The 21820-nt window shown below is 45.4% G+C and overlaps 21 non-coding genes across 21 annotated transcripts; all 21 read left to right on the top strand.

The window, feature by feature from the left end:
- The first annotated feature begins 1343 nt into the window (after positions 1-1343).
- trnav-aac (transfer RNA valine (anticodon AAC)) lies at positions 1344-1416 on the top strand. Its single transcript has one exon. It is a non-coding gene; the product is annotated as a tRNA-Val (tRNA).
- Positions 1417-1539: 123 nt separating this feature from the next.
- On the top strand, positions 1540-1612 carry trnav-cac (transfer RNA valine (anticodon CAC)). The gene has a single exon. It is a non-coding gene; the product is annotated as a tRNA-Val (tRNA).
- Positions 1613-2508: 896 nt separating this feature from the next.
- On the top strand, positions 2509-2581 carry trnav-aac (transfer RNA valine (anticodon AAC)). The gene has a single exon. It is a non-coding gene; the product is annotated as a tRNA-Val (tRNA).
- A 123-nt stretch (positions 2582-2704) lies between these two features.
- trnav-cac (transfer RNA valine (anticodon CAC)) lies at positions 2705-2777 on the top strand. The gene has a single exon. It is a non-coding gene; the product is annotated as a tRNA-Val (tRNA).
- An 895-nt stretch (positions 2778-3672) lies between these two features.
- trnav-aac (transfer RNA valine (anticodon AAC)) lies at positions 3673-3745 on the top strand. Its single transcript has one exon. It is a non-coding gene; the product is annotated as a tRNA-Val (tRNA).
- A 123-nt stretch (positions 3746-3868) lies between these two features.
- Positions 3869-3941, top strand: trnav-cac (transfer RNA valine (anticodon CAC)). Its single transcript has one exon. It is a non-coding gene; the product is annotated as a tRNA-Val (tRNA).
- A 2520-nt stretch (positions 3942-6461) lies between these two features.
- On the top strand, positions 6462-6534 carry trnav-aac (transfer RNA valine (anticodon AAC)). Its single transcript has one exon. It is a non-coding gene; the product is annotated as a tRNA-Val (tRNA).
- Positions 6535-8864: 2330 nt separating this feature from the next.
- Positions 8865-8937, top strand: trnav-aac (transfer RNA valine (anticodon AAC)). Its single transcript has one exon. It is a non-coding gene; the product is annotated as a tRNA-Val (tRNA).
- Positions 8938-9060: 123 nt separating this feature from the next.
- trnav-cac (transfer RNA valine (anticodon CAC)) lies at positions 9061-9133 on the top strand. The gene has a single exon. It is a non-coding gene; the product is annotated as a tRNA-Val (tRNA).
- An 895-nt stretch (positions 9134-10028) lies between these two features.
- On the top strand, positions 10029-10101 carry trnav-aac (transfer RNA valine (anticodon AAC)). The gene has a single exon. It is a non-coding gene; the product is annotated as a tRNA-Val (tRNA).
- Positions 10102-10224: 123 nt separating this feature from the next.
- On the top strand, positions 10225-10297 carry trnav-cac (transfer RNA valine (anticodon CAC)). Its single transcript has one exon. It is a non-coding gene; the product is annotated as a tRNA-Val (tRNA).
- An 895-nt stretch (positions 10298-11192) lies between these two features.
- Positions 11193-11265, top strand: trnav-aac (transfer RNA valine (anticodon AAC)). Its single transcript has one exon. It is a non-coding gene; the product is annotated as a tRNA-Val (tRNA).
- A 123-nt stretch (positions 11266-11388) lies between these two features.
- Positions 11389-11461, top strand: trnav-cac (transfer RNA valine (anticodon CAC)). The gene has a single exon. It is a non-coding gene; the product is annotated as a tRNA-Val (tRNA).
- Positions 11462-13981: 2520 nt separating this feature from the next.
- trnav-aac (transfer RNA valine (anticodon AAC)) lies at positions 13982-14054 on the top strand. Its single transcript has one exon. It is a non-coding gene; the product is annotated as a tRNA-Val (tRNA).
- A 2331-nt stretch (positions 14055-16385) lies between these two features.
- trnav-aac (transfer RNA valine (anticodon AAC)) lies at positions 16386-16458 on the top strand. The gene has a single exon. It is a non-coding gene; the product is annotated as a tRNA-Val (tRNA).
- Positions 16459-16581: 123 nt separating this feature from the next.
- On the top strand, positions 16582-16654 carry trnav-cac (transfer RNA valine (anticodon CAC)). Its single transcript has one exon. It is a non-coding gene; the product is annotated as a tRNA-Val (tRNA).
- A 905-nt stretch (positions 16655-17559) lies between these two features.
- trnav-aac (transfer RNA valine (anticodon AAC)) lies at positions 17560-17632 on the top strand. Its single transcript has one exon. It is a non-coding gene; the product is annotated as a tRNA-Val (tRNA).
- Positions 17633-17755: 123 nt separating this feature from the next.
- trnav-cac (transfer RNA valine (anticodon CAC)) lies at positions 17756-17828 on the top strand. The gene has a single exon. It is a non-coding gene; the product is annotated as a tRNA-Val (tRNA).
- Positions 17829-19108: 1280 nt separating this feature from the next.
- Positions 19109-19181, top strand: trnav-aac (transfer RNA valine (anticodon AAC)). Its single transcript has one exon. It is a non-coding gene; the product is annotated as a tRNA-Val (tRNA).
- A 122-nt stretch (positions 19182-19303) lies between these two features.
- trnav-cac (transfer RNA valine (anticodon CAC)) lies at positions 19304-19376 on the top strand. Its single transcript has one exon. It is a non-coding gene; the product is annotated as a tRNA-Val (tRNA).
- A 2254-nt stretch (positions 19377-21630) lies between these two features.
- On the top strand, positions 21631-21703 carry trnav-cac (transfer RNA valine (anticodon CAC)). Its single transcript has one exon. It is a non-coding gene; the product is annotated as a tRNA-Val (tRNA).
- Positions 21704-21820: the final 117 nt, after the last annotated feature.

Genomic DNA, 21820 nt, shown 5'->3' with positions numbered 1-21820 from the left:
AACTCTGTCCTCTTGTGTGTGGGACTTACGCAGATTGTCCCGCAGATAACTGGAGAATTGCTTAGTTTGCTGCTAAAAATACAAGGTATTTGCAGACTGAAGAGCGCAACGGAATCTGTAATTTGATTCGCGCTCCACGATGCTTGCGATGAAAAGATCTGACACCTCTTTGGCTGCAGGCTTCAATAGTGTAGAGGTTATCACGGTCAAAATCGTTCAGGTGGGTTTCTGTTGAGGAGGAACTCAACGCTTCCAAGGCTTTGCGGCCAAGAGGCATGAATACAGTCACTAAAGGTAAAGCTGATGCAGAAATGAAAGAGCAGATATTGTTTGACCTAAACCTAACCCACAACTGTGACATTCCAAGCCTGCGTGGCTTTCTTCTGAGAAACACCAAAGAAGAGATTTTAGGGAACTCTGCGTAGACTGCCATGCCGAATGAAATCTGTCCTCTTGTGTAAGGGTCTTTTTCCGCCTAGGCCATCAAGTAAGGGCAGGGCCTCAAGGGGCGCCTAAAAGGGGGTACGTGGCAGGCCGTCCTTAGACCCCTGCGCGCCGGCCCTCTCTGTCCCAATAATCACCTGTGTCACCACAAACAGCCCATCTGTCCCTCTCACCGCCTATGTGACCACTAACTGCCCTTCTGTCCACTGGTAATACAAAGACTGTGACCACAAGCAGTCTGTGTGTCCCCTTGACGAACTTTAAAACACATCCATCTGGAGTGTTATTTCCTGATAAAATGATGCAAGCCGTAGCAGTTTCTAACACATGGCTAACCTTCTTGAAATTCAACACAATGGTCAACGAATCTGCCAATAAACCTGTTCAGGTGGCTCCTCACTTACTCCCGAAGCACCCAGACGTGTTAAACCCTCGGAATTCGACTGACCACAAACAGCCTGTTTTTTTACAATAGGGTAGATTGTACGTGGCAAGTCCACATCTCAGCTTTCTGAAGAGATATCAAGCTAAAACTTGCTTTCCCATGCTAGTCTGGACACGTGCTACCCCTGTGGTGAGTTTCAAGAAGAATGGAGAAACTCTACAATTTGACCAACAAAAATCACCAAGAGACATTTTCGAGTTTCTCCTGTGCTCTTGAAACTTTGGGTTTGTTAGTTTGAGACTAGCACAGGAAGGCAGGTTTCAGCTTGATATCACGCTGCAAGTGTTTAATTCCGAGGTAAGTTAAGGGTAGCGTTTCAGGAAACTCAGCATATACTGCCAGGCCGAATGAACTCTGTCCTCTTGTGTGTGGGACTTACGCAGATTGTCTATTTGCTTTCGGGCACATCACAGTATAAATATTTTCCCAAAAAGCACTATCGTTAGCCTGTGGAGTTTCTGTAGTGTAGTGGTCATCACATTCGCCTAACACGCGAAAGGTCCTCGGTTCAAAACCGAGCAGAAACAGCTGTCCTCTTTTGAAGAAATGTATAAACACCTTTGAGCCGACAGTTGGCTTCAGAAGGTTTAACGTTTATGCGCATATTGCCGAGCCTGCACAGAATGATTTCAGACTTCTTTAGGTAGTGGGTTTCCGTAGTGTAGTGGTTATCACGTTCGCCTCACACGCGAAAGGTCCCCAGTTCGAAACTGGGCGGGAACACTGCATCTCTTTTCAAAATTGTTTAGGTGGGTTTCTGTTGAGGAGGAACTCAACGCTTCCAAGGCTTTGCGGCCAAGAGGCATGAGTACAGTCACTAAAGGTATAGTTGATGCAGAAATGAAAGAGCAGTCATTGTTTGACCTTAACCTATCCCACAACCGTGACATTCCAAGCCTGCGTGGCTTTCTTCTGAGGAACACGAAAAAAGAGATTTGTCTGAGTGGCCCTCTGTTGAGCAGCAGCTCTGCATCACGAAGGCCCTTCTCTACACAGGTGTAGAGATTTCCTGATAAAATGATGCAAGCCGTAGCAGTTTCTAACACATGGCTAACCTTCTTGAAATTCAACACAATGGTCAACGAATCTGCCAATAAACCTGTTCAGGTGGCTCCTCACTTACTCCCGAAGCACCCAGACGTGTTAAACCCTCGGAATTCGACTGACCACAAACAGCCTGTTTTTTTTACAATAGGGTAGATTGTACGTGGCAAGTCCACATCTCAGCTTTCTGAAGAGATATCAAGCTAAAACTTGCTTTCCCATGCTAGTCTGGACACGTGCTACCCCTGTGGTGAGTTTCAAGAAGAATGGAGAAACTCTACAATTTGACCAACAAAAATCACCAAGAGACATTTTCGAGTTTCTCCTGTGCTCTTGAAACTTTGGGTTTGTTAGTTTGAGACTAGCACAGGAAGGCAGGTTTCAGCTTGATATCACGCTGCAAGTGTTTAATTCCGAGGTAAGTTAAGGGTAGCGTTTCAGGAAACTCAGCATATACTGCCAGGCCGAATGAACTCTGTCCTCTTGTGTGTGGGACTTACGCAGATTGTCTATTTGCTTTCGGGCACATCACAGTATAAATATTTTCCCAAAAAGCACTATCGTTAGCCTGTGGAGTTTCTGTAGTGTAGTGGTCATCACATTCGCCTAACACGCGAAAGGTCCTCGGTTCAAAACCGAGCAGAAACAGCTGTCCTCTTTTGAAGAAATGTATAAACACCTTTGAGCCGACAGTTGGCTTCAGAAGGTTTAACGTTTATGCGCATATTGCCGAGCCTGCACAGAACGATTTCAGACTTCTTTAGGTAGTGGGTTTCCGTAGTGTAGTGGTTATCACGTTCGCCTCACACGCGAAAGGTCCCCAGTTCGAAACTGGGCGGGAACACTGCATCTCTTTTCACAATTGTTTAGGTGGGTTTCTGTTGAGGAGGAACTCAACGCTTCCAAGGCTTTGCGGCCAAGAGGCATGAGTACAGTCACTAAAGGTATAGTTGATGCAGAAATGAAAGAGCAGTCATTGTTTGACCTTAACCTATCCCACAACCGTGACATTCCAAGCCTGCGTGGCTTTCTTCTGAGGAACACGAAAAAAGAGATTTGTCTGAGTGGCCCTCTGTTGAGCAGCAGCTCTGCATCACGAAGGCCCTTCTCTACACAGGTGTAGAGATTTCCTGATAAAATGATGCAAGCCGTAGCAGTTTCTAACAAATGGCTAACCTTCTTGAAATTCAACACAATGGTCAACGAATCTGCCAATAAACCTGTTCAGGTGGCTCCTCACTTACTCCCGAAGCACCCAGACGTGTTAAACCCTCGGAATTCGACTGACCACAAACAGCCTGTTTTTTTACAATAGGGTAGATTGTACGTGGCAAGTCCACATCTCAGCTTTCTGAAGAGATATCAAGCTAAAACTTGCTTTCCCATGCTAGTCTGGACACGTGCTACCCCTGTGGTGAGTTTCAAGAAGAATGGAGAAACTCTACAATTTGACCAACAAAAATCACCAAGAGACATTTTCGAGTTTCTCCTGTGCTCTTGAAACTTTGGGTTTGTTAGTTTGAGACTAGCACAGGAAGGCAGGTTTCAGCTTGATATCACGCTGCAAGTGTTTAATTCCGAGGTAAGTTAAGGGTAGCGTTTCAGGAAACTCAGCATATACTGCCAGGCCGAATGAACTCTGTCCTCTTGTGTGTGGGACTTACGCAGATTGTCTATTTGCTTTCGGGCACATCACAGTATAAATATTTTCCCAAAAAGCACTATCGTTAGCCTGTGGAGTTTCTGTAGTGTAGTGGTCATCACATTCGCCTAACACGCGAAAGGTCCTCGGTTCAAAACCGAGCAGAAACAGCTGTCCTCTTTTGAAGAAATGTATAAACACCTTTGAGCCGACAGTTGGCTTCAGAAGGTTTAACGTTTATGCGCATATTGCCGAGCCTGCACAGAACGATTTCAGACTTCTTTAGGTAGTGGGTTTCCGTAGTGTAGTGGTTATCACGTTCGCCTCACACGCGAAAGGTCCCCAGTTCGAAACTGGGCGGGAACACTGCATCTCTTTTCACAATTGTTTAGGTGGGTTTCTGTTGAGGAGGAAATCAACGCTTCCAAGGCTTTGCGGCCAAGAGGCATGAGTACAGTCACTAAAGGTATAGTTGATGCAGAAATGAAAGAGCAGTCATTGTTTGACCTTAACCTATCCCACAACCGTGACATTCCAAGCCTGCTTGGCTTTCTTCTGAGGAACACGACAAAAGAGATTTGTCTGAGTGGCCCTCTGTTGAGCAGCAGCTCTGCATCACGAAGGCCCTTCTCTACACAGGTGTAGAGATAATTATTAAGCCACACTAGGCAGCAGTAATAGCCACGCAGACAGTGCTCTGTACTTTTGACCTGGTAGTTTCGATGAACAGATGGCCGGTGCACTCAAAGATCCAATATTTCGTACAGCATAGAAATATACATATATTAAATGAAAGAGGGAAAAAAGCAAAAAAGAAATGGCCACAGAGGATTCCCGCAGATAACTGGAGAATTGCTTGGTTTGCTGCTAAATATAGAAGGTATTTGCAGACTGTAACCTAACCCACAACTGTGACATTCCAAGCCTGCGTGGCTTTCTTCTTAGGAACACAAAAAAAGAGATTTGTCTGAGTGGCCCTCTGTTGAGCAGCATCTCTTCATCACGAAGGCCCTTCTCTACACAGGTGTAGAGATTTCCTGATAAAATGATGCAAGCCGTAGCAGTTTCTAACACATGGCTAACCTTCTTGAAATTCAACACAATGGTCAACGAATCTGCCAATAAACCTGTTCAGGTGGCTCCTCACTTACTCCCGAAGCACCCAGACGTGTTAAACCCTCGGAATTCGACTGACCACAAACAGCCTGTTTTTTTACAATAGGGTAGATTGTACGTGGCAAGTCCACATCTCAGCTTTCTGAAGAGATATCAAGCTAAAACTTGCTTTCCCATGCTAGTCTGGACACGTGCTACCCCTGTGGTGAGTTTCAAGTAAGATTGGAGAAACTCAACAATTTGACCAACAAAAATCACCAAGAGACATTTTCGAGTTTCTCCTGTGCTCTTGAAACTTTGGGTTTGTTAGTTTGAGACTAGCACAGGAAGGCAGATTTCAGCTTGATATCACACTGCAAGTGTTTAATTACGAGGTAAGTTAAGGGTAGCGTTTCAGGAAACTCTGCATATACTGCCAGGCCGAATGAACTCTGTCCTCTTGTGTGTGGGACTTACGCAGATTGTCCCGCAGATAACTGGAGAATTGCTTAGTTTGCTGCTAAAAATACAAGGTATTTGCAGACTGAAGAGCGCAACGGAATCTGTAATTTGATTCGCGCTCCACGATGCTTGCGATGAAAAGATCTGACACCTCTTTGGCTGCAGGCTTCAATAGTGTAGAGGTTATCACGGTCAAAATCGTTCAGGTGGGTTTCTGTTGAGGAGGAACTCAACGCTTCCAAGGCTTTGCGGCCAAGAGGCATGAATACAGTCACTAAAGGTAAAGCTGATGCAGAAATGAAAGAGCAGATATTGTTTGACCTAAACCTAACCCACAACTGTGACATTCCAAGCCTGCGTGGCTTTCTTCTGAGAAACACCAAAGAAGAGATTTTAGGGAACTCTGCGTAGACTGCCATGCCGAATGAAATCTGTCCTCTTGTGTAAGGGTCTTTTTCCGCCTAGGCCATCAAGTAAGGGCAGGGCCTCAAGGGGCGCCTAAAAGGGGGTACGTGGCAGGCCGTCCTTAGACCCCTGCGCGCCGGCCCTCTCTGTCCCAATAATCACCTGTGTCACCACAAACAGCCCATCTGTCCCTCTCACCGCATATGTGACCACTAACTGCCCTTCTGTCCACTGGTAATACAAAGACTGTGACCACAAGCAGTCTGTGTGTCCCCTTGACGAACTTTAAAACACATCCATCTGGAGTGTTATTTCCTGATAAAATGATGCAAGCCGTAGCAGTTTCTAACACATGGCTAACCTTCTTGAAATTCAACACAATGGTCAACGAATCTGCCAATAAACCTGTTCAGGTGGCTCCTCACTTACTCCCGAAGCACCCAGACGTGTTAAATCCTCGGAATTCGACTGACCACAAACAGCCTGTTTTTTTACAATAGGGTAGATTGTACGTGGCAAGTCCACATCTCAGCTTTCTGAAGAGATATCAAGCTAAAACTTGCTTTCCCATGCTAGTCTGGACACGTGCTACCCCTGTGGTGAGTTTCAAGAAGAATGGAGAAACTCTACAATTTGACCAACAAAAATCACCAAGAGACATTTTCGAGTTTCTCCTGTGCTCTTGAAACTTTGGGTTTGTTAGTTTGAGACTAGCACAGGAAGGCAGGTTTCAGCTTGATATCACGCTGCAAGTGTTTAATTCCGAGGTAAGTTAAGGGTAGCGTTTCAGGAAACTCAGCATATACTGCCAGGCCGAATGAACTCTGTCCTCTTGTGTGTGGGACTTACGCAGATTGTCTATTTGCTTTCGGGCACATCACAGTATAAATATTTTCCCAAAAAGCACTATCGTTAGCCTGTGGAGTTTCTGTAGTGTAGTGGTCATCACATTCGCCTAACACGCGAAAGGTCCTCGGTTCAAAACCGAGCAGAAACAGCTGTCCTCTTTTGAAGAAATGTATAAACACCTTTGAGCCGACAGTTGGCTTCAGAAGGTTTAACGTTTATGCGCATATTGCCGAGCCTGCACAGAATGATTTCAGACTTCTTTAGGTAGTGGGTTTCCGTAGTGTAGTGGTTATCACGTTCGCCTCACACGCGAAAGTTCCCCAGTTCGAAACTGGGCGGGAACACTGCATCTCTTTTCAAAATTGTTTAGGTGGGTTTCTGTTGAGGAGGAACTCAACGCTTCCAAGGCTTTGCGGCCAAGAGGCATGAGTACAGTCACTAAAGGTATAGTTGATGCAGAAATGAAAGAGCAGTCATTGTTTGACCTTAACCTATCCCACAACCGTGACATTCCAAGCCTGCGTGGCTTTCTTCTGAGGAACACGAAAAAAGAGATTTGTCTGAGTGGCCCTCTGTTGAGCAGCAGCTCTGCATCACGAAGGCCCTTCTCTACACAGGTGTAGAGATTTCCTGATAAAATGATGCAAGCCGTAGCAGTTTCTAACACATGGCTAACCTTCTTGAAATTCAACACAATGGTCAACGAATCTGCCAATAAACCTGTTCAGGTGGCTCCTCACTTACTCCCGAAGCACCCAGACGTGTTAAACCCTCGGAATTCGACTGACCACAAACAGCCTGTTTTTTTACAATAGGGTAGATTGTACGTGGCAAGTCCACATCTCAGCTTTCTGAAGAGATATCAAGCTAAAACTTGCTTTCCCATGCTAGTCTGGACACGTGCTACCCCTGTGGTGAGTTTCAAGAAGAATGGAGAAACTCTACAATTTGACCAACAAAAATCACCAAGAGACATTTTCGAGTTTCTCCTGTGCTCTTGAAACTTTGGGTTTGTTAGTTTGAGACTAGCACAGGAAGGCAGATTTCAGCTTGATATCACACTGCAAGTGTTTAATTACGAGGTAAGTTAAGGGTAGCGTTTCAGGAAACTCTGCATATACTGCCAGGCCGAATGAACTCTGTCCTCTTGTGTGTGGGACTTACGCAGATTGTCCCGCAGATAACTGGAGAATTGCTTAGTTTGCTGCTAAAAATACAAGGTATTTGCAGACTGAAGAGCGCAACGGAATCTGTAATTTGATTCGCGCTCCACGATGCTTGCGATGAAAAGATCTGACACCTCTTTGGCTGCAGGCTTCAATAGTGTAGAGGTTATCACGGTCAAAATCGTTCAGGTGGGTTTCTGTTGAGGAGGAACTCAACGCTTCCAAGGCTTTGCGGCCAAGAGGCATGAATACAGTCACTAAAGGTAAAGCTGATGCAGAAATGAAAGAGCAGATATTGTTTGACCTAAACCTAACCCACAACTGTGACATTCCAAGCCTGCGTGGCTTTCTTCTGAGAAACACCAAAGAAGAGATTTTAGGGAACTCTGCGTAGACTGCCATGCCGAATGAAATCTGTCCTCTTGTGTAAGGGTCTTTTTCCGCCTAGGCCATCAAGTAAGGGCAGGGCCTCAAGGGGCGCCTAAAAGGGGGTACGTGGCAGGCCGTCCTTAGACCCCTGCGCGCCGGCCCTCTCTGTCCCAATAATCACCTGTGTCACCACAAACAGCCCATCTGTCCCTCTCACCGCCTATGTGACCACTAACTGCCCTTCTGTCCACTGGTAATACAAAGACTGTGACCACAAGCAGTCTGTGTGTCCCCTTGACGAACTTTAAAACACATCCATCTGGAGTGTTATTTCCTGATAAAATGATGCAAGCCGTAGCAGTTTCTAACACATGGCTAACCTTCTTGAAATTCAACACAATGGTCAACGAATCTGCCAATAAACCTGTTCAGGTGGCTCCTCACTTACTCCCGAAGCACCCAGACGTGTTAAACCCTCGGAATTCGACTGACCACAAACAGCCTGTTTTTTTACAATAGGGTAGATTGTACGTGGCAAGTCCACATCTCAGCTTTCTGAAGAGATATCAAGCTAAAACTTGCTTTCCCATGCTAGTCTGGACACGTGCTACCCCTGTGGTGAGTTTCAAGAAGAATGGAGAAACTCTACAATTTGACCAACAAAAATCACCAAGAGACATTTTCGAGTTTCTCCTGTGCTCTTGAAACTTTGGGTTTGTTAGTTTGAGACTAGCACAGGAAGGCAGGTTTCAGCTTGATATCACGCTGCAAGTGTTTAATTCCGAGGTAAGTTAAGGGTAGCGTTTCAGGAAACTCAGCATATACTGCCAGGCCGAATGAACTCTGTCCTCTTGTGTGTGGGACTTACGCAGATTGTCTATTTGCTTTCGGGCACATCACAGTATAAATATTTTCCCAAAAAGCACTATCGTTAGCCTGTGGAGTTTCTGTAGTGTAGTGGTCATCACATTCGCCTAACACGCGAAAGGTCCTCGGTTCAAAACCGAGCAGAAACAGCTGTCCTCTTTTGAAGAAATGTATAAACACCTTTGAGCCGACAGTTGGCTTCAGAAGGTTTAACGTTTATGCGCATATTGCCGAGCCTGCACAGAATGATTTCAGACTTCTTTAGGTAGTGGGTTTCCGTAGTGTAGTGGTTATCACGTTCGCCTCACACGCGAAAGGTCCCCAGTTCGAAACTGGGCGGGAACACTGCATCTCTTTTCAAAATTGTTTAGGTGGGTTTCTGTTGAGGAGGAACTCAACGCTTCCAAGGCTTTGCGGCCAAGAGGCATGAGTACAGTCACTAAAGGTATAGTTGATGCAGAAATGAAAGAGCAGTCATTGTTTGACCTTAACCTATCCCACAACCGTGACATTCCAAGCCTGCGTGGCTTTCTTCTGAGGAACACGAAAAAAGAGATTTGTCTGAGTGGCCCTCTGTTGAGCAGCATCTCTTCATCACGAAGGCCCTTCTCTACACAGGTGTAGAGATTTCCTGATAAAATGATGCAAGCCGTAGCAGTTTCTAACACATGGCTAACCTTCTTGAAATTCAACACAATGGTCAACGAATCTGCCAATAAACCTGTTCAGGTGGCTCCTCACTTACTCCCGAAGCACCCAGACGTGTTAAACCCTCGGAATTCGACTGACCACAAACAGCCTGTTTTTTTACAATAGGGTAGATTGTACGTGGCAAGTCCACATCTCAGCTTTCTGAAGAGATATCAAGCTAAAACTTGCTTTCCCATGCTAGTCTGGACACGTGCTACCCCTGTGGTGAGTTTCAAGAAGAATGGAGAAACTCTACAATTTGACCAACAAAAATCACCAAGAGACATTTTCGAGTTTCTCCTGTGCTCTTGAAACTTTGGGTTTGTTAGTTTGAGACTAGCACAGGAAGGCAGGTTTCAGCTTGATATCACGCTGCAAGTGTTTAATTCCGAGGTAAGTTAAGGGTAGCGTTTCAGGAAACTCAGCATATACTGCCAGGCCGAATGAACTCTGTCCTCTTGTGTGTGGGACTTACGCAGATTGTCTATTTGCTTTCGGGCACATCACAGTATAAATATTTTCCCAAAAAGCACTATCGTTAGCCTGTGGAGTTTCTGTAGTGTAGTGGTCATCACATTCGCCTAACACGCGAAAGGTCCTCGGTTCAAAACCGAGCAGAAACAGCTGTCCTCTTTTGAAGAAATGTATAAACACCTTTGAGCCGACAGTTGGCTTCAGAAGGTTTAACGTTTATGCGCATATTGCCGAGCCTGCACAGAACGATTTCAGACTTCTTTAGGTAGTGGGTTTCCGTAGTGTAGTGGTTATCACGTTCGCCTCACACGCGAAAGGTCCCCAGTTCGAAACTGGGCGGGAACACTGCATCTCTTTTCACAATTGTTTAGGTGGGTTTCTGTTGAGGAGGAACTCAACGCTTCCAAGGCTTTGCGGCCAAGAGGCATGAGTACAGTCACTAAAGGTATAGTTGATGCAGAAATGAAAGAGCAGTCATTGTTTGACCTTAACCTATCCCACAACCGTGACATTCCAAGCCTGCGTGGCTTTCTTCTGAGGAACACGAAAAAAGAGATTTGTCTGAGTGGCCCTCTGTTGAGCAGCAGCTCTGCATCACGAAGGCCCTTCTCTACACAGGTGTAGAGATTTCCTGATAAAATGATGCAAGCCGTAGCAGTTTCTAACACATGGCTAACCTTCTTGAAATTCAACACAATGGTCAACGAATCTGCCAATAAACCTGTTCAGGTGGCTCCTCACTTACTCCCGAAGCACCCAGACGTGTTAAACCCTCGGAATTCGACTGACCACAAACAGCCTGTTTTTTTACAATAGGGTAGATTGTACGTGGCAAGTCCACATCTCAGCTTTCTGAAGAGATATCAAGCTAAAACTTGCTTTCCCATGCTAGTCTGGACACTTGCTACCCCTGTGGTGAGTTTCAAGAAGAATGGAGAAACTCTACAATTTGACCAACAAAAATCACCAAGAGACATTTTCGAGTTTCTCCTGTGCTCTTGAAACTTTGGGTTTGTTAGTTTGAGACTAGCACAGGAAGGCAGGTTTCAGCTTGATATCACGCTGCAAGTGTTTAATTCCGAGGTAAGTTAAGGGTAGCGTTTCAGGAAACTCAGCATATACTGCCAGGCCGAATGAACTCTGTCCTCTTGTGTGTGGGACTTACGCAGATTGTCTATTTGCTTTCGGGCACATCACAGTATAAATATTTTCCCAAAAAGCACTATCGTTAGCCTGTGGAGTTTCTGTAGTGTAGTGGTCATCACATTCGCCTAACACGCGAAAGGTCCTCGGTTCAAAACCGAGCAGAAACAGCTGTCCTCTTTTGAAGAAATGTATAAACACCTTTGAGCCGACAGTTGGCTTCAGAAGGTTTAACGTTTATGCGCATATTGCCGAGCCTGCACAGAACGATTTCAGACTTCTTTAGGTAGTGGGTTTCCGTAGTGTAGTGGTTATCACGTTCGCCTCACACGCGAAAGGTCCCCAGTTCGAAACTGGGCGGGAACACTGCATCTCTTTTCACAATTGTTTAGGTGGGTTTCTGTTGAGGAGGAAATCAACGCTTCCAAGGCTTTGCGGCCAAGAGGCATGAGTACAGTCACTAAAGGTATAGTTGATGCAGAAATGAAAGAGCAGTCATTGTTTGACCTTAACCTATCCCACAACCGTGACATTCCAAGCCTGCTTGGCTTTCTTCTGAGGAACACGACAAAAGAGATTTGTCTGAGTGGCCCTCTGTTGAGCAGCAGCTCTGCATCACGAAGGCCCTTCTCTACACAGGTGTAGAGATAATTATTAAGCCACACTAGGCAGCAGTAATAGCCACGCAGACAGTGCTCTGTACTTTTGACCTGGTAGTTTCGATGAACAGATGGCCGGTGCACTCAAAGATCCAATATTTCGTACAGCATAGAAATATACATATATTAAATGAAAGAGGGAAAAAAGCAAAAAAGAAATGGCCACAGAGGATTCCCGCAGATAACTGGAGAATTGCTTGGTTTGCTGCTAAATATAGAAGGTATTTGCAGACTGTAACCTAACCCACAACTGTGACATTCCAAGCCTGCGTGGCTTTCTTCTTAGGAACACAAAAAAAGAGATTTGTCTGAGTGGCCCTCTGTTGAGCAGCATCTCTTCATCACGAAGGCCCTTCTCTACACAGGTGTAGAGATTTCCTGATAAAATGATGCAAGCCGTAGCAGTTTCTAACACATGGCTAACCTTCTTGAAATTCAACACAATGGTCAACGAATCTGCCAATAAACCTGTTCAGGTGGCTCCTCACTTACTCCCGAAGCACCCAGACGTGTTAAACCCTCGGAATTCGACTGACCACAAACAGCCTGTTTTTTTACAATAGGGTAGATTGTACGTGGCAAGTCCACATCTCAGCTTTCTGAAGAGATATCAAGCTAAAACTTGCTTTCCCATGCTAGTCTGGACACGTGCTACACCTGTGGTGAGTTTCAAGTAAGATTGGAGAAACTCAACAATTTGACCAACAAAAATCACCAAGAGACATTTTCGAGTTTCTCCTGTGCTCTTGAAACTTTGGGTTTGTTAGTTTGAGACTAGCACAGGAAGGCAGATTTCAGCTTGATATCACACTGCAAGTGTTTAATTACGAGGTAAGTTAAGGGTAGCGTTTCAGGAAACTCTGCATATACTGCCAGGCCGAATGAACTCTGTCCTCTTGTGTGTGGGACTTACGCAGATTGTCCCGCAGATAACTGGAGAATTGCTTAGTTTGCTGCTAAAAATACAAGGTATTTGCAGACTGAAGAGCGCAACGGAATCTGTAATTTGATTCGCGCTCCACGATGCTTGCGATGAAAAGATCTGACACCTCTTTGGCTGCAGGCTTCAATAGTGTAGAGGTTATCACGGTCAAAATCGTTCAGGTGGGTTTCTGTTGAGGAGGAACTCAACGCTTCCAAGGCTTTGCGGCCAAGAGGCATGAATACAGTCACTAAAGGTAAAGCTGATGCAGAAATGAAAGAGCAGATATTGTTTGACCTAAACCTAACCCACAACTGTGACATTCCAAGCCTGCGTGGCTTTCTTCTGAGAAACACCAAAGAAGAGATTTTAGGGAACTCTGCGTAGACTGCCATGCCGAATGAAATCTGTCCTCTTGTGTAAGGGTCTTTTTCCGCCTAGGCCATCAAGTAAGGGCAGGGCCTCAAGGGGCGCCTAAAAGGGGGTACGTGGCAGGCCGTCCTTAGACCCCTGCGCGCCGGCCCTCTCTGTCCCAATAATCACCTGTGTCACCACAAACAGCCCATCTGTCCCTCTCACCGCATATGTGACCACTAACTGCCCTTCTGTCCACTGGTAATACAAAGACTGTGACCACAAGCAGTCTGTGTGTCCCCTTGACGAACTTTAAAACACATCCATCTGGAGTGTTATTTCCTGATAAAATGATGCAAGCCGTAGCAGTTTCTAACACATGGCTAACCTTCTTGAAATTCAACACAATGGTCAACGAATCTGCCAATAAACCTGTTCAGGTGGCTCCTCACTTACTCCCGAAGCACCCAGACGTGTTAAATCCTCGGAATTCGACTGACCACAAACAGCCTGTTTTTTTACAATAGGGTAGATTGTACGTGGCAAGTCCACATCTCAGCTTTCTGAAGAGATATCAAGCTAAAACTTGCTTTCCCATGCTAGTCTGGACACGTGCTACCCCTGTGGTGAGTTTCAAGAAGAATGGAGAAACTCTACAATTTGACCAACAAAAATCACCAAGAGACATTTTCGAGTTTCTCCTGTGCTCTTGAAACTTTGGGTTTGTTAGTTTGAGACTAGCACAGGAAGGCAGGTTTCAGCTTGATATCACGCTGCAAGTGTTTAATTCCGAGGTAAGTTAAGGGTAGCGTTTCAGGAAACTCAGCATATACTGCCAGGCCGAATGAACTCTGTCCTCTTGTGTGTGGGACTTACGCAGATTGTCTATTTGCTTTCGGGCACATCACAGTATAAATATTTTCCCAAAAAGCACTATCGTTAGCCTGTGGAGTTTCTGTAGTGTAGTGGTCATCACATTCGCCTAACACGCGAAAGGTCCTCGGTTCAAAACCGAGCAGAAACAGCTATCCTCTTTTGAAGAAATGTATAAACACCTTTGAGCCGACAGTTGGCTTCAGAAGGTTTAACGTTTATGCGCATATTGCCGAGCCTGCACAGAATGATTTCAGACTTCTTTAGGTAGTGGGTTTCCGTAGTGTAGTGGTTATCACGTTCGCCTCACACGCGAAAGTTCCCCAGTTCGAAACTGGGCGGGAACACTGCATCTCTTTTCAAAATTGTTTAGGTGGGTTTCTGTTGAGGAGGAACTCAACGCTTCCAAGGCTTTGCGGCCAAGAGGCATGAGTACAGTCACTAAAGGTATAGTTGATGCAGAAATGAAAGAGCAGTCATTGTTTGACCTTAACCTATCCCACAACCGTGACATTCCAAGCCTGCGTGGCTTTCTTCTGAGGAACACGAAAAAAGAGATTTGTCTGAGTGGCCCTCTGTTGAGCAGCAGCTCTGCATCACGAAGGCCCTTCTCTACACAGGTGTAGAGATTTCCTGATAAAATGATGCAAGCCGTAGCAGTTTCTAACACATGGCTAACCTTCTTGAAATTCAACACAATGGTCAACGAATCTGCCAATAAACCTGTTCAGGTGGCTCCTCACTTACTCCCGAAGCACCCAGACGTGTTAAACCCTCGGAATTCGACTGACCACAAACAGCCTGTTTTTTTACAATAGGGTAGATTGTACGTGGCAAGTCCACATCTCAGCTTTCTGAAGAGATATCAAGCTAAAACTTGCTTTCCCATGCTAGTCTGGACACGTGCTACCCCTGTGGTGAGTTTCAAGTAAGATTGGAGAAACTCAACAATTTGACCAACAAAAATCACCAAGAGACATTTTCGAGTTTCTCCTGTGCTCTTGAAACTTTGGGTTTGTTAGTTTGAGACTAGCACAGGAAGGCAGATTTCAGCTTGATATCACACTGCAAGTGTTTAATTACGAGGTAAGTTAAGGGTAGCGTTTCAGGAAACTCTGCATATACTGCCAGGCCGAATGAACTCTGTCCTCTTGTGTGTGGGACTTACGCAGATTGTCCCGCAGATAACTGGAGAATTGCTTAGTTTGCTGCTAAAAATACAAGGTATTTGCAGACTGAAGAGCGCAACGGAATCTGTAATTTGATTCGCGCTCCACGATGCTTGCGATGAAAAGATCTGACACCTCTTTGGCTGCAGGCTTCAATAGTGTAGAGGTTATCACGGTCAAAATCGTTCAGGTGGGTTTCTGTTGAGGAGGAACTCAACGCTTCCAAGGCTTTGCGGCCAAGAGGCATGAATACAGTCACTAAAGGTAAAGCTGATGCAGAAATGAAAGAGCAGATATTGTTTGACCTAAACCTAACCCACAACTGTGACATTCCAAGCCTGCGTGGCTTTCTTCTGAGAAACACCAAAGAAGAGATTTTAGGGAACTCTGCGTAGACTGCCATGCCGAATGAAATCTGTCCTCTTGTGTAAGGGTCTTTTTCCGCCTAGGCCATCAAGTAAGGGCAGGGCCTCAAGGGGCGCCTAAAAGGGGGTACGTGGCAGGCCGTCCTTAGACCCCTGCGCGCCGGCCCTCTCTGTCCCAATAATCACCTGTGTCACCACAAACAGCCCATCTCTCCCTCTCACCGCCTATGTGACCACTAACTGCCCTTCTGTCCACTGGTAATACAAAGACTGTGACCACAAGCAGTCTGTGTGTCCCCTTGACGAACTTTAAAACACATCCATCTGGAGTGTTATTTCCTGATAAAATGATGCAAGCCGTAGCAGTTTCTAACACATGGCTAACCTTCTTGAAATTCAACACAATGGTCAACGAATCTGCCAATAAACCTGTTCAGGTGGCTCCTCACTTACTCCCGAAGCACCCAGACGTGTTAAACCCTCGGAATTCGACTGACCACAAACAGCCTGTTTTTTTACAATAGGGTAGATTGTACGTGGCAAGTCCACATCTCAGCTTTCTGAAGAGATATCAAGCTAAAACTTGCTTTCCCATGCTAGTCTGGACACGTGCTACCCCTGTGGTGAGTTTCAAGAAGAATGGAGAAACTCTACAATTTGACCAACAAAAATCACCAAGAGACATTTTCGAGTTTCTCCTGTGCTCTTGAAACTTTGGGTTTGTTAGTTTGAGACTAGCACAGGAAGGCAGGTTTCAGCTTGATATCACGCTGCAAGTGTTTAATTCCGAGGTAAGTTAAGGGTAGCGTTTCAGGAAACTCAGCATATACTGCCAGGCCGAATGAACTCTGTCCTCTTGTGTGTGGGACTTACGCAGATTGTCTATTTGCTTTCGGGCACATCACAGTATAAATATTTTCCCAAAAAGCACTATCGTTAGCCTGTGGAGTTTCTGTAGTGTAGTGGTCATCACATTCGCCTAACACGCGAAAGGTCCTCGGTTCAAAACCGAGCAGAAACAGCTGTCCTCTTTTGAAGAAATGTATAAACACCTTTGAGCCGACAGTTGGCTTCAGAAGGTTTAACGTTTATGCGCATATTGCCGAGCCTGCACAGAATGATTTCAGACTTCTTTAGGTAGTGGGTTTCCGTAGTGTAGTGGTTATCACGTTCGCCTCACACGCGAAAGGTCCCCAGTTCGAAACTGGGCGGGAACACTGCATCTCTTTTCAAAATTGTTTAGGTGGGTTTCTGTTGAGGAGGAACTCAACGCTTCCAAGGCTTTGCGGCCAAGAGGCATGAGTACAGTCACTAAAGGTATAGTTGATGCAGAAATGAAAGAGCAGTCATTGTTTGACCTTAACCTATCCCACAACCGTGACATTCCAAGCCTGCGTGGCTTTCTTCTGAGGAACACGAAAAAAGAGATTTGTCTGAGTGGCCCTCTGTTGAGCAGCAGCTCTGCCAAGGCTCCTACGAGGCCCTTCTCTACACAGGTGTAGAGATTTCCTGATAAAATGATGCAAGCCGTAGCAGTTTCTAACACATGGCTAACCTTCTTGAAAATTCAAACACAATGGGTCAACGAATCTGCCAATAAACCTGTTCAGGTGGCTCCTCACTTACTCCCGAAGCAACCCAGACGTGTTAAACCCTCGGAATTCGACTGACCACAAACAGCCTGTTTTTTTACAATAGGGTAGATTGTACGTGGCAAGTCCACATCTCAGCTTTCTGAAGAGATATCAAGCTAAAACTTGCTTTCCCATGCTAGTCTGGACACGTGCTACCCCTGTGGTGAGTTTCAAGAAGAATGGAGAAACTCTACAATTTGACCAACAAAAATCACCAAGAGACATTTTCGAGTTTCTCCTGTGCTCTTGAAACTTTGGGTTTGTTAGTTTGAGACTAGCACAGGAAGGCAGGTTTCAGCTTGATATCACGCTGCAAGTGTTTAATTCCGAGGTAAGTTAAGGGTAGCGTTTCAGGAAACTCAGCATATACTGCCAGGCCGAATGAACTCTGTCCTCTTGTGTGTGGGACTTACGCAGATTGTCTATTTGCTTTCGGGCACATCACAGTATAAATATTTTCCCAAAAAGCACTATCGTTAGCCTGTGGAGTTTCTGTAGTGTAGTGGTCATCACATTCGCCTAACACGCGAAAGGTCCTCGGTTCAAAACCGAGCAGAAACAGCTGTCCTCTTTTGAAGAAATGTATAAACACCTTTGAGCCGACAGTTGGCTTCAGAAGGTTTAATGTTTATGCGCATATTGCCGAGCCTGCACAGAACGATTTCAGACTTCTTTAGGTAGTGGGTTTCCGTAGTGTAGTGGTTATCACGTTCGCCTCACACGCGAAAGGTCCCCAGTTCGAAACTGGGCGGGAACACTGCATCTCTTTTCAAAATTGTTTAGGTGGGTTTCTGTTGAGGAGGAACTCAACGCTTCCAAGGCTTTGCGGCCAAGAGGCATGAGTACAGTCACTAAAGGTATAGTTGATGCAGAAATGAAAGAGCAGTCATTGTTTGACCTTAACCTATCCCACAACCGTGACATTCCAAGCCTGCGTGGCTTTCTTCTGAGGAACACGAAAAAAGAGATTTGTCTGAGTGGCCCTCTGTTGAGCAGCTGCTCTGCATCACGAAGGCCCTTCTCTACACAGGTGTAGAGATAATTATTAAGCCACACTAGGCAGCAGTAATAGCCACGCAGACAGTGCTCTGTACTTTTGACCTGGTAGTTTCGATGAACAGATGGCCGGTGCACTCAAAGATCCAATATTTCGTACAGCATAGAAATATACATATATTAAATGAAAGAGGGAAAAAAGCAAAAAAGAAATGGCCACAGAGGATTCCCGCAGATAACTGGAGAATTGCTTGGTTTGCTGCTAAATATAGAAGGTATTTGCAGACTGTAACCTAACCCACAACTGTGACATTCCAAGCCTGCGTGGCTTTCTTCTTAGGAACACAAAAAAGAGATTTGTCTGAGTGGCCCTCTGTTGAGCAGCATCTCTTCATCACGAAGGCCCTTCTCTACACAGGTGTAGAGATTTCCTGATAAAATGATGCAAGCCGTAGCAGTTTCTAACACATGGCTAACCTTCTTGAAATTCAACACAATGGTCAACGAATCTGCCAATAAACCTGTTCAGGTGGCTCCTCACTTACTCCCGAAGCACCCAGACGTGTTAAACCCTCGGAATTCGACTGACCACAAACAGCCTGTTTTTTTACAATAGGGTAGATTGTACGTTGCAAGTCCACATCTCAGCTTTCTGAAGAGATATCAAGCTAAAACTTGCTTTCCCATGCTAGTCTGGACACGTGCTACCCCTGTGGTGAGTTTCAAGTAAGATTGGAGAAACTCAACAATTTGACCAACAAAAATCACCAAGAGACATTTTCGAGTTTCTCCTGTGCTCTTGAAACTTTGGGTTTGTTAGTTTGAGACTAGCACAGGAAGGCAGATTTCAGCTTGATATCACACTGCAAGTGTTTAATTCCGAGGTAAGTTAAGGGTAGCGTTTCAGGAAACTCCGCATATACTGCCAGGCCGAATGAACTCTGTCCTCTTGTGTGTGGGACTTACGCAGATTGTCTATTTGCTTTCGGGCACATCACAGTATAAATATTTTCCCAAAAAGCACTATTGTTAGCCTGTGGAGTTTCTGTAGTGTAGTGGTCATCACGTTCGCCTAACACGCGAAAGATCCTCGGTTCGAAACCGAGCAGAAACAGCTGTCACTTTTGAAGAAATGTATAAACACCTTTGAGCCGACAGTTGGCTTCAGAAGGTTTAACGTTTATGCGCATATTGCCGAGCCTGCACAGAACGATTTCAGACTTTTTTTGGTAGTGGGTTTCCGTAGTGTAGTGGTTATCATGTTCGCCTCACACGCGAAAGGTCCCCAGTTCGAAACTGGGCGGGAACACTGCATCTCTTTTCACAATTGTTTAGGTGGGTTTCTGTTGAGGAGGAACTCAACGCTTCCAAGGCTTTGCGGCCAAGAGGCATGAGTACAGTCACTAAAGGTATAGTTGATTCAGAAATGAAAGAGCAGTCATTGTTTGACCTTAACCTATCCCACAACCGTGACATTCCAAGCCTGCTTGGCTTTCTTCTGAGGAACACGAAAAAAGAGATTTGTCTGAGTGGCCCTCTGTTGAGCAGCAGCTCTGCATCACGAAGGCCCTTCTCTACACAGGTGTAGAGATTTCCTGATAAAATGATGCAAGCCGTAGCAGTTTCTAACACATGGCTAACCTTCTTGAAATTCAACACAATGGTCAACGAATCTGCCAATAAACCTGTTCAGGTGGCTCCTCACTTACTCCCGAAGCACCCAGACGTGTTAAACCCTCGGAATTCGACTGACCACAAACAGCCTGTTTTTTTACAATAGGGTAGATTGTACGTTGCAAGTCCACATCTCAGCTTTCTGAAGAGATATCAAGCTAAAACTTGCTTTCCCATGCTAGTCTGGACACGTGCTACCCCTGTGGTGAGTTTCAAGTAAGATTGGAGAAACTTAACAATTTGACCAACAAAAATCACCAAGAGACATTTTCGAGTTTCTCCTGTGCTCTTGAAACTTTGGGTTTGTTAGTTTGAGACTAGCACAGGAAGGCAGATTTCAGCTTGATATCACACTGCAAGTGTTTAATTCCGAGGTAAGTTAAGGGTAGCGTTTCAGGAAACTCCGCATATATAGATACCTTCTAAAAATATAAGGTATTTGCAGACTGAAGAGCGCAACGGAATCTGTCATTTGATTCGCGCTCCACGATGCTTGCGATGAAAAGATCTGACACCTCTTTGGCTGCAGGCTTCAATAGTGTAGAGGTTATCACGGTCAAAATCGTTCAGGAGGGTTTCTGTTGAGGAGGAACTCAACGCTTCCAAGGCTTTGCGGCCAAGAGGCATGAATACAGTCACTAAAGGTAAAGTTGATGCAGAAATGAAAGAGCAGATATTGTTTGACCTAAACCTAACCCACAACTGTGACATTCCAAGCCTGCGTGGCTTTCTTCTGAGAAACACCAAAGAAGAGATTTTAGGGAACTCTGCGTAGACTGCCACGCCGAATGAAATCTGTCCTCTTGTGTAAGGGTCTTTTTCCGCCTAGGCCATCAAGTAAGGGCAGGGCCTCAAGGGGCGCCTAAAAGGGGGTACGTGGCAGGCCTCCCTTAGACCCCTGCGCGCCGGCCCTCTCTGTCCCAATAATCACCTGTGTCACCACAAACAGCCCATCTGTCCCTCTCACCGCCTATGTGACCACTAACTGCCCTTCTGTCCACTGGTAATACAAAGACTGTGACCACAAGCAGTCTGTGTGTCCCCTTGACGAACTTTAAAACACATCCATCTGGAGTGTTATTTCCTGATAAAATGATGCAAGCCGTAGCAGTTTCTAACACATGGCTAACCTTCTTGAAATTCAACACAATGGTCAACGAATCTGCCAATAAACCTGTTCAGGTGGCTCCTCACTTACTCCCGAAGCACCCAGACGTGTTAAACCCTCGGAATTCGACTGACCACAAACAGCCTGTTTTTTTACAATAGGGTAGATTGTACGTTGCAAGTCCACATCTCAGCTTTCTGAAGAGATATCAAGCTAAAACTTGCTTTCCCATGCTAGTCTGGACACGTGCTACCCCTGTGGTGAGTTTCAAGTAAGATTGGAGAAACTCAACAATTTGACCAACAAAAATCACCAAGAGACATTTTCGAGTTTCTCCTGTGCTCTTGAAACTTTGGGTTTGTTAGTTTGAGACTAGCACAGGAAGGCAGATTTCAGCTTGATATCACACTGCAAGTGTTTAATTCCGAGGTAAGTTAAGGGTAGCGTTTCAGGAAACTCCGCATATACTGCCAGGCCGAATGAACTCTGTCCTCTTGTGTGTGGGACTTACGCAGATTGTCTATTTGCTTTCGGGCACATCACAGTATAAATATTTTCCCAAAAAGCACTATCGTTAGCCTGTGGAGTTTCTGTAGTGTAGTGGTCATCACGTTCGCCTAACACGCGAAAGGTCCTCGGTTCGAAACTGAGCAGAAATAGCTGTCACTTTTGAAGAAATGTATAAACACCTTTGAGCCGACAGTTGGCTTCAGAAGGTTTAACGTTTATGCGCATATTGCCGAGCCTGCACAGAATGATTTCAGACTTTTTTTGGTAGTGGGTTTCCGTAGTGTAGTGGTTATCACGTTCGCCTCACACGCGAAAGGTCCCCAGTTCGAAACTGGGCGGGAACACTGCATCTCTTTTCACAATTGTTTAGGTGGGTTTCTGTTGAGGAGGAACTCAACGCTTCCAAGGCTTTGCGGCCAAGAGGCATGAGTACAGTCACTAAAGGTATAGTTGATGCAGAA

This window comes from Carassius auratus, unplaced genomic scaffold (genome assembly GCF_003368295.1).
Source record: "Carassius auratus strain Wakin unplaced genomic scaffold, ASM336829v1 scaf_tig00215807, whole genome shotgun sequence".
NCBI classification, from domain to species: domain Eukaryota; kingdom Metazoa; phylum Chordata; class Actinopteri; order Cypriniformes; family Cyprinidae; genus Carassius; species Carassius auratus.
This window is presented reverse-complemented; position numbering and strand designations above follow the sequence as displayed.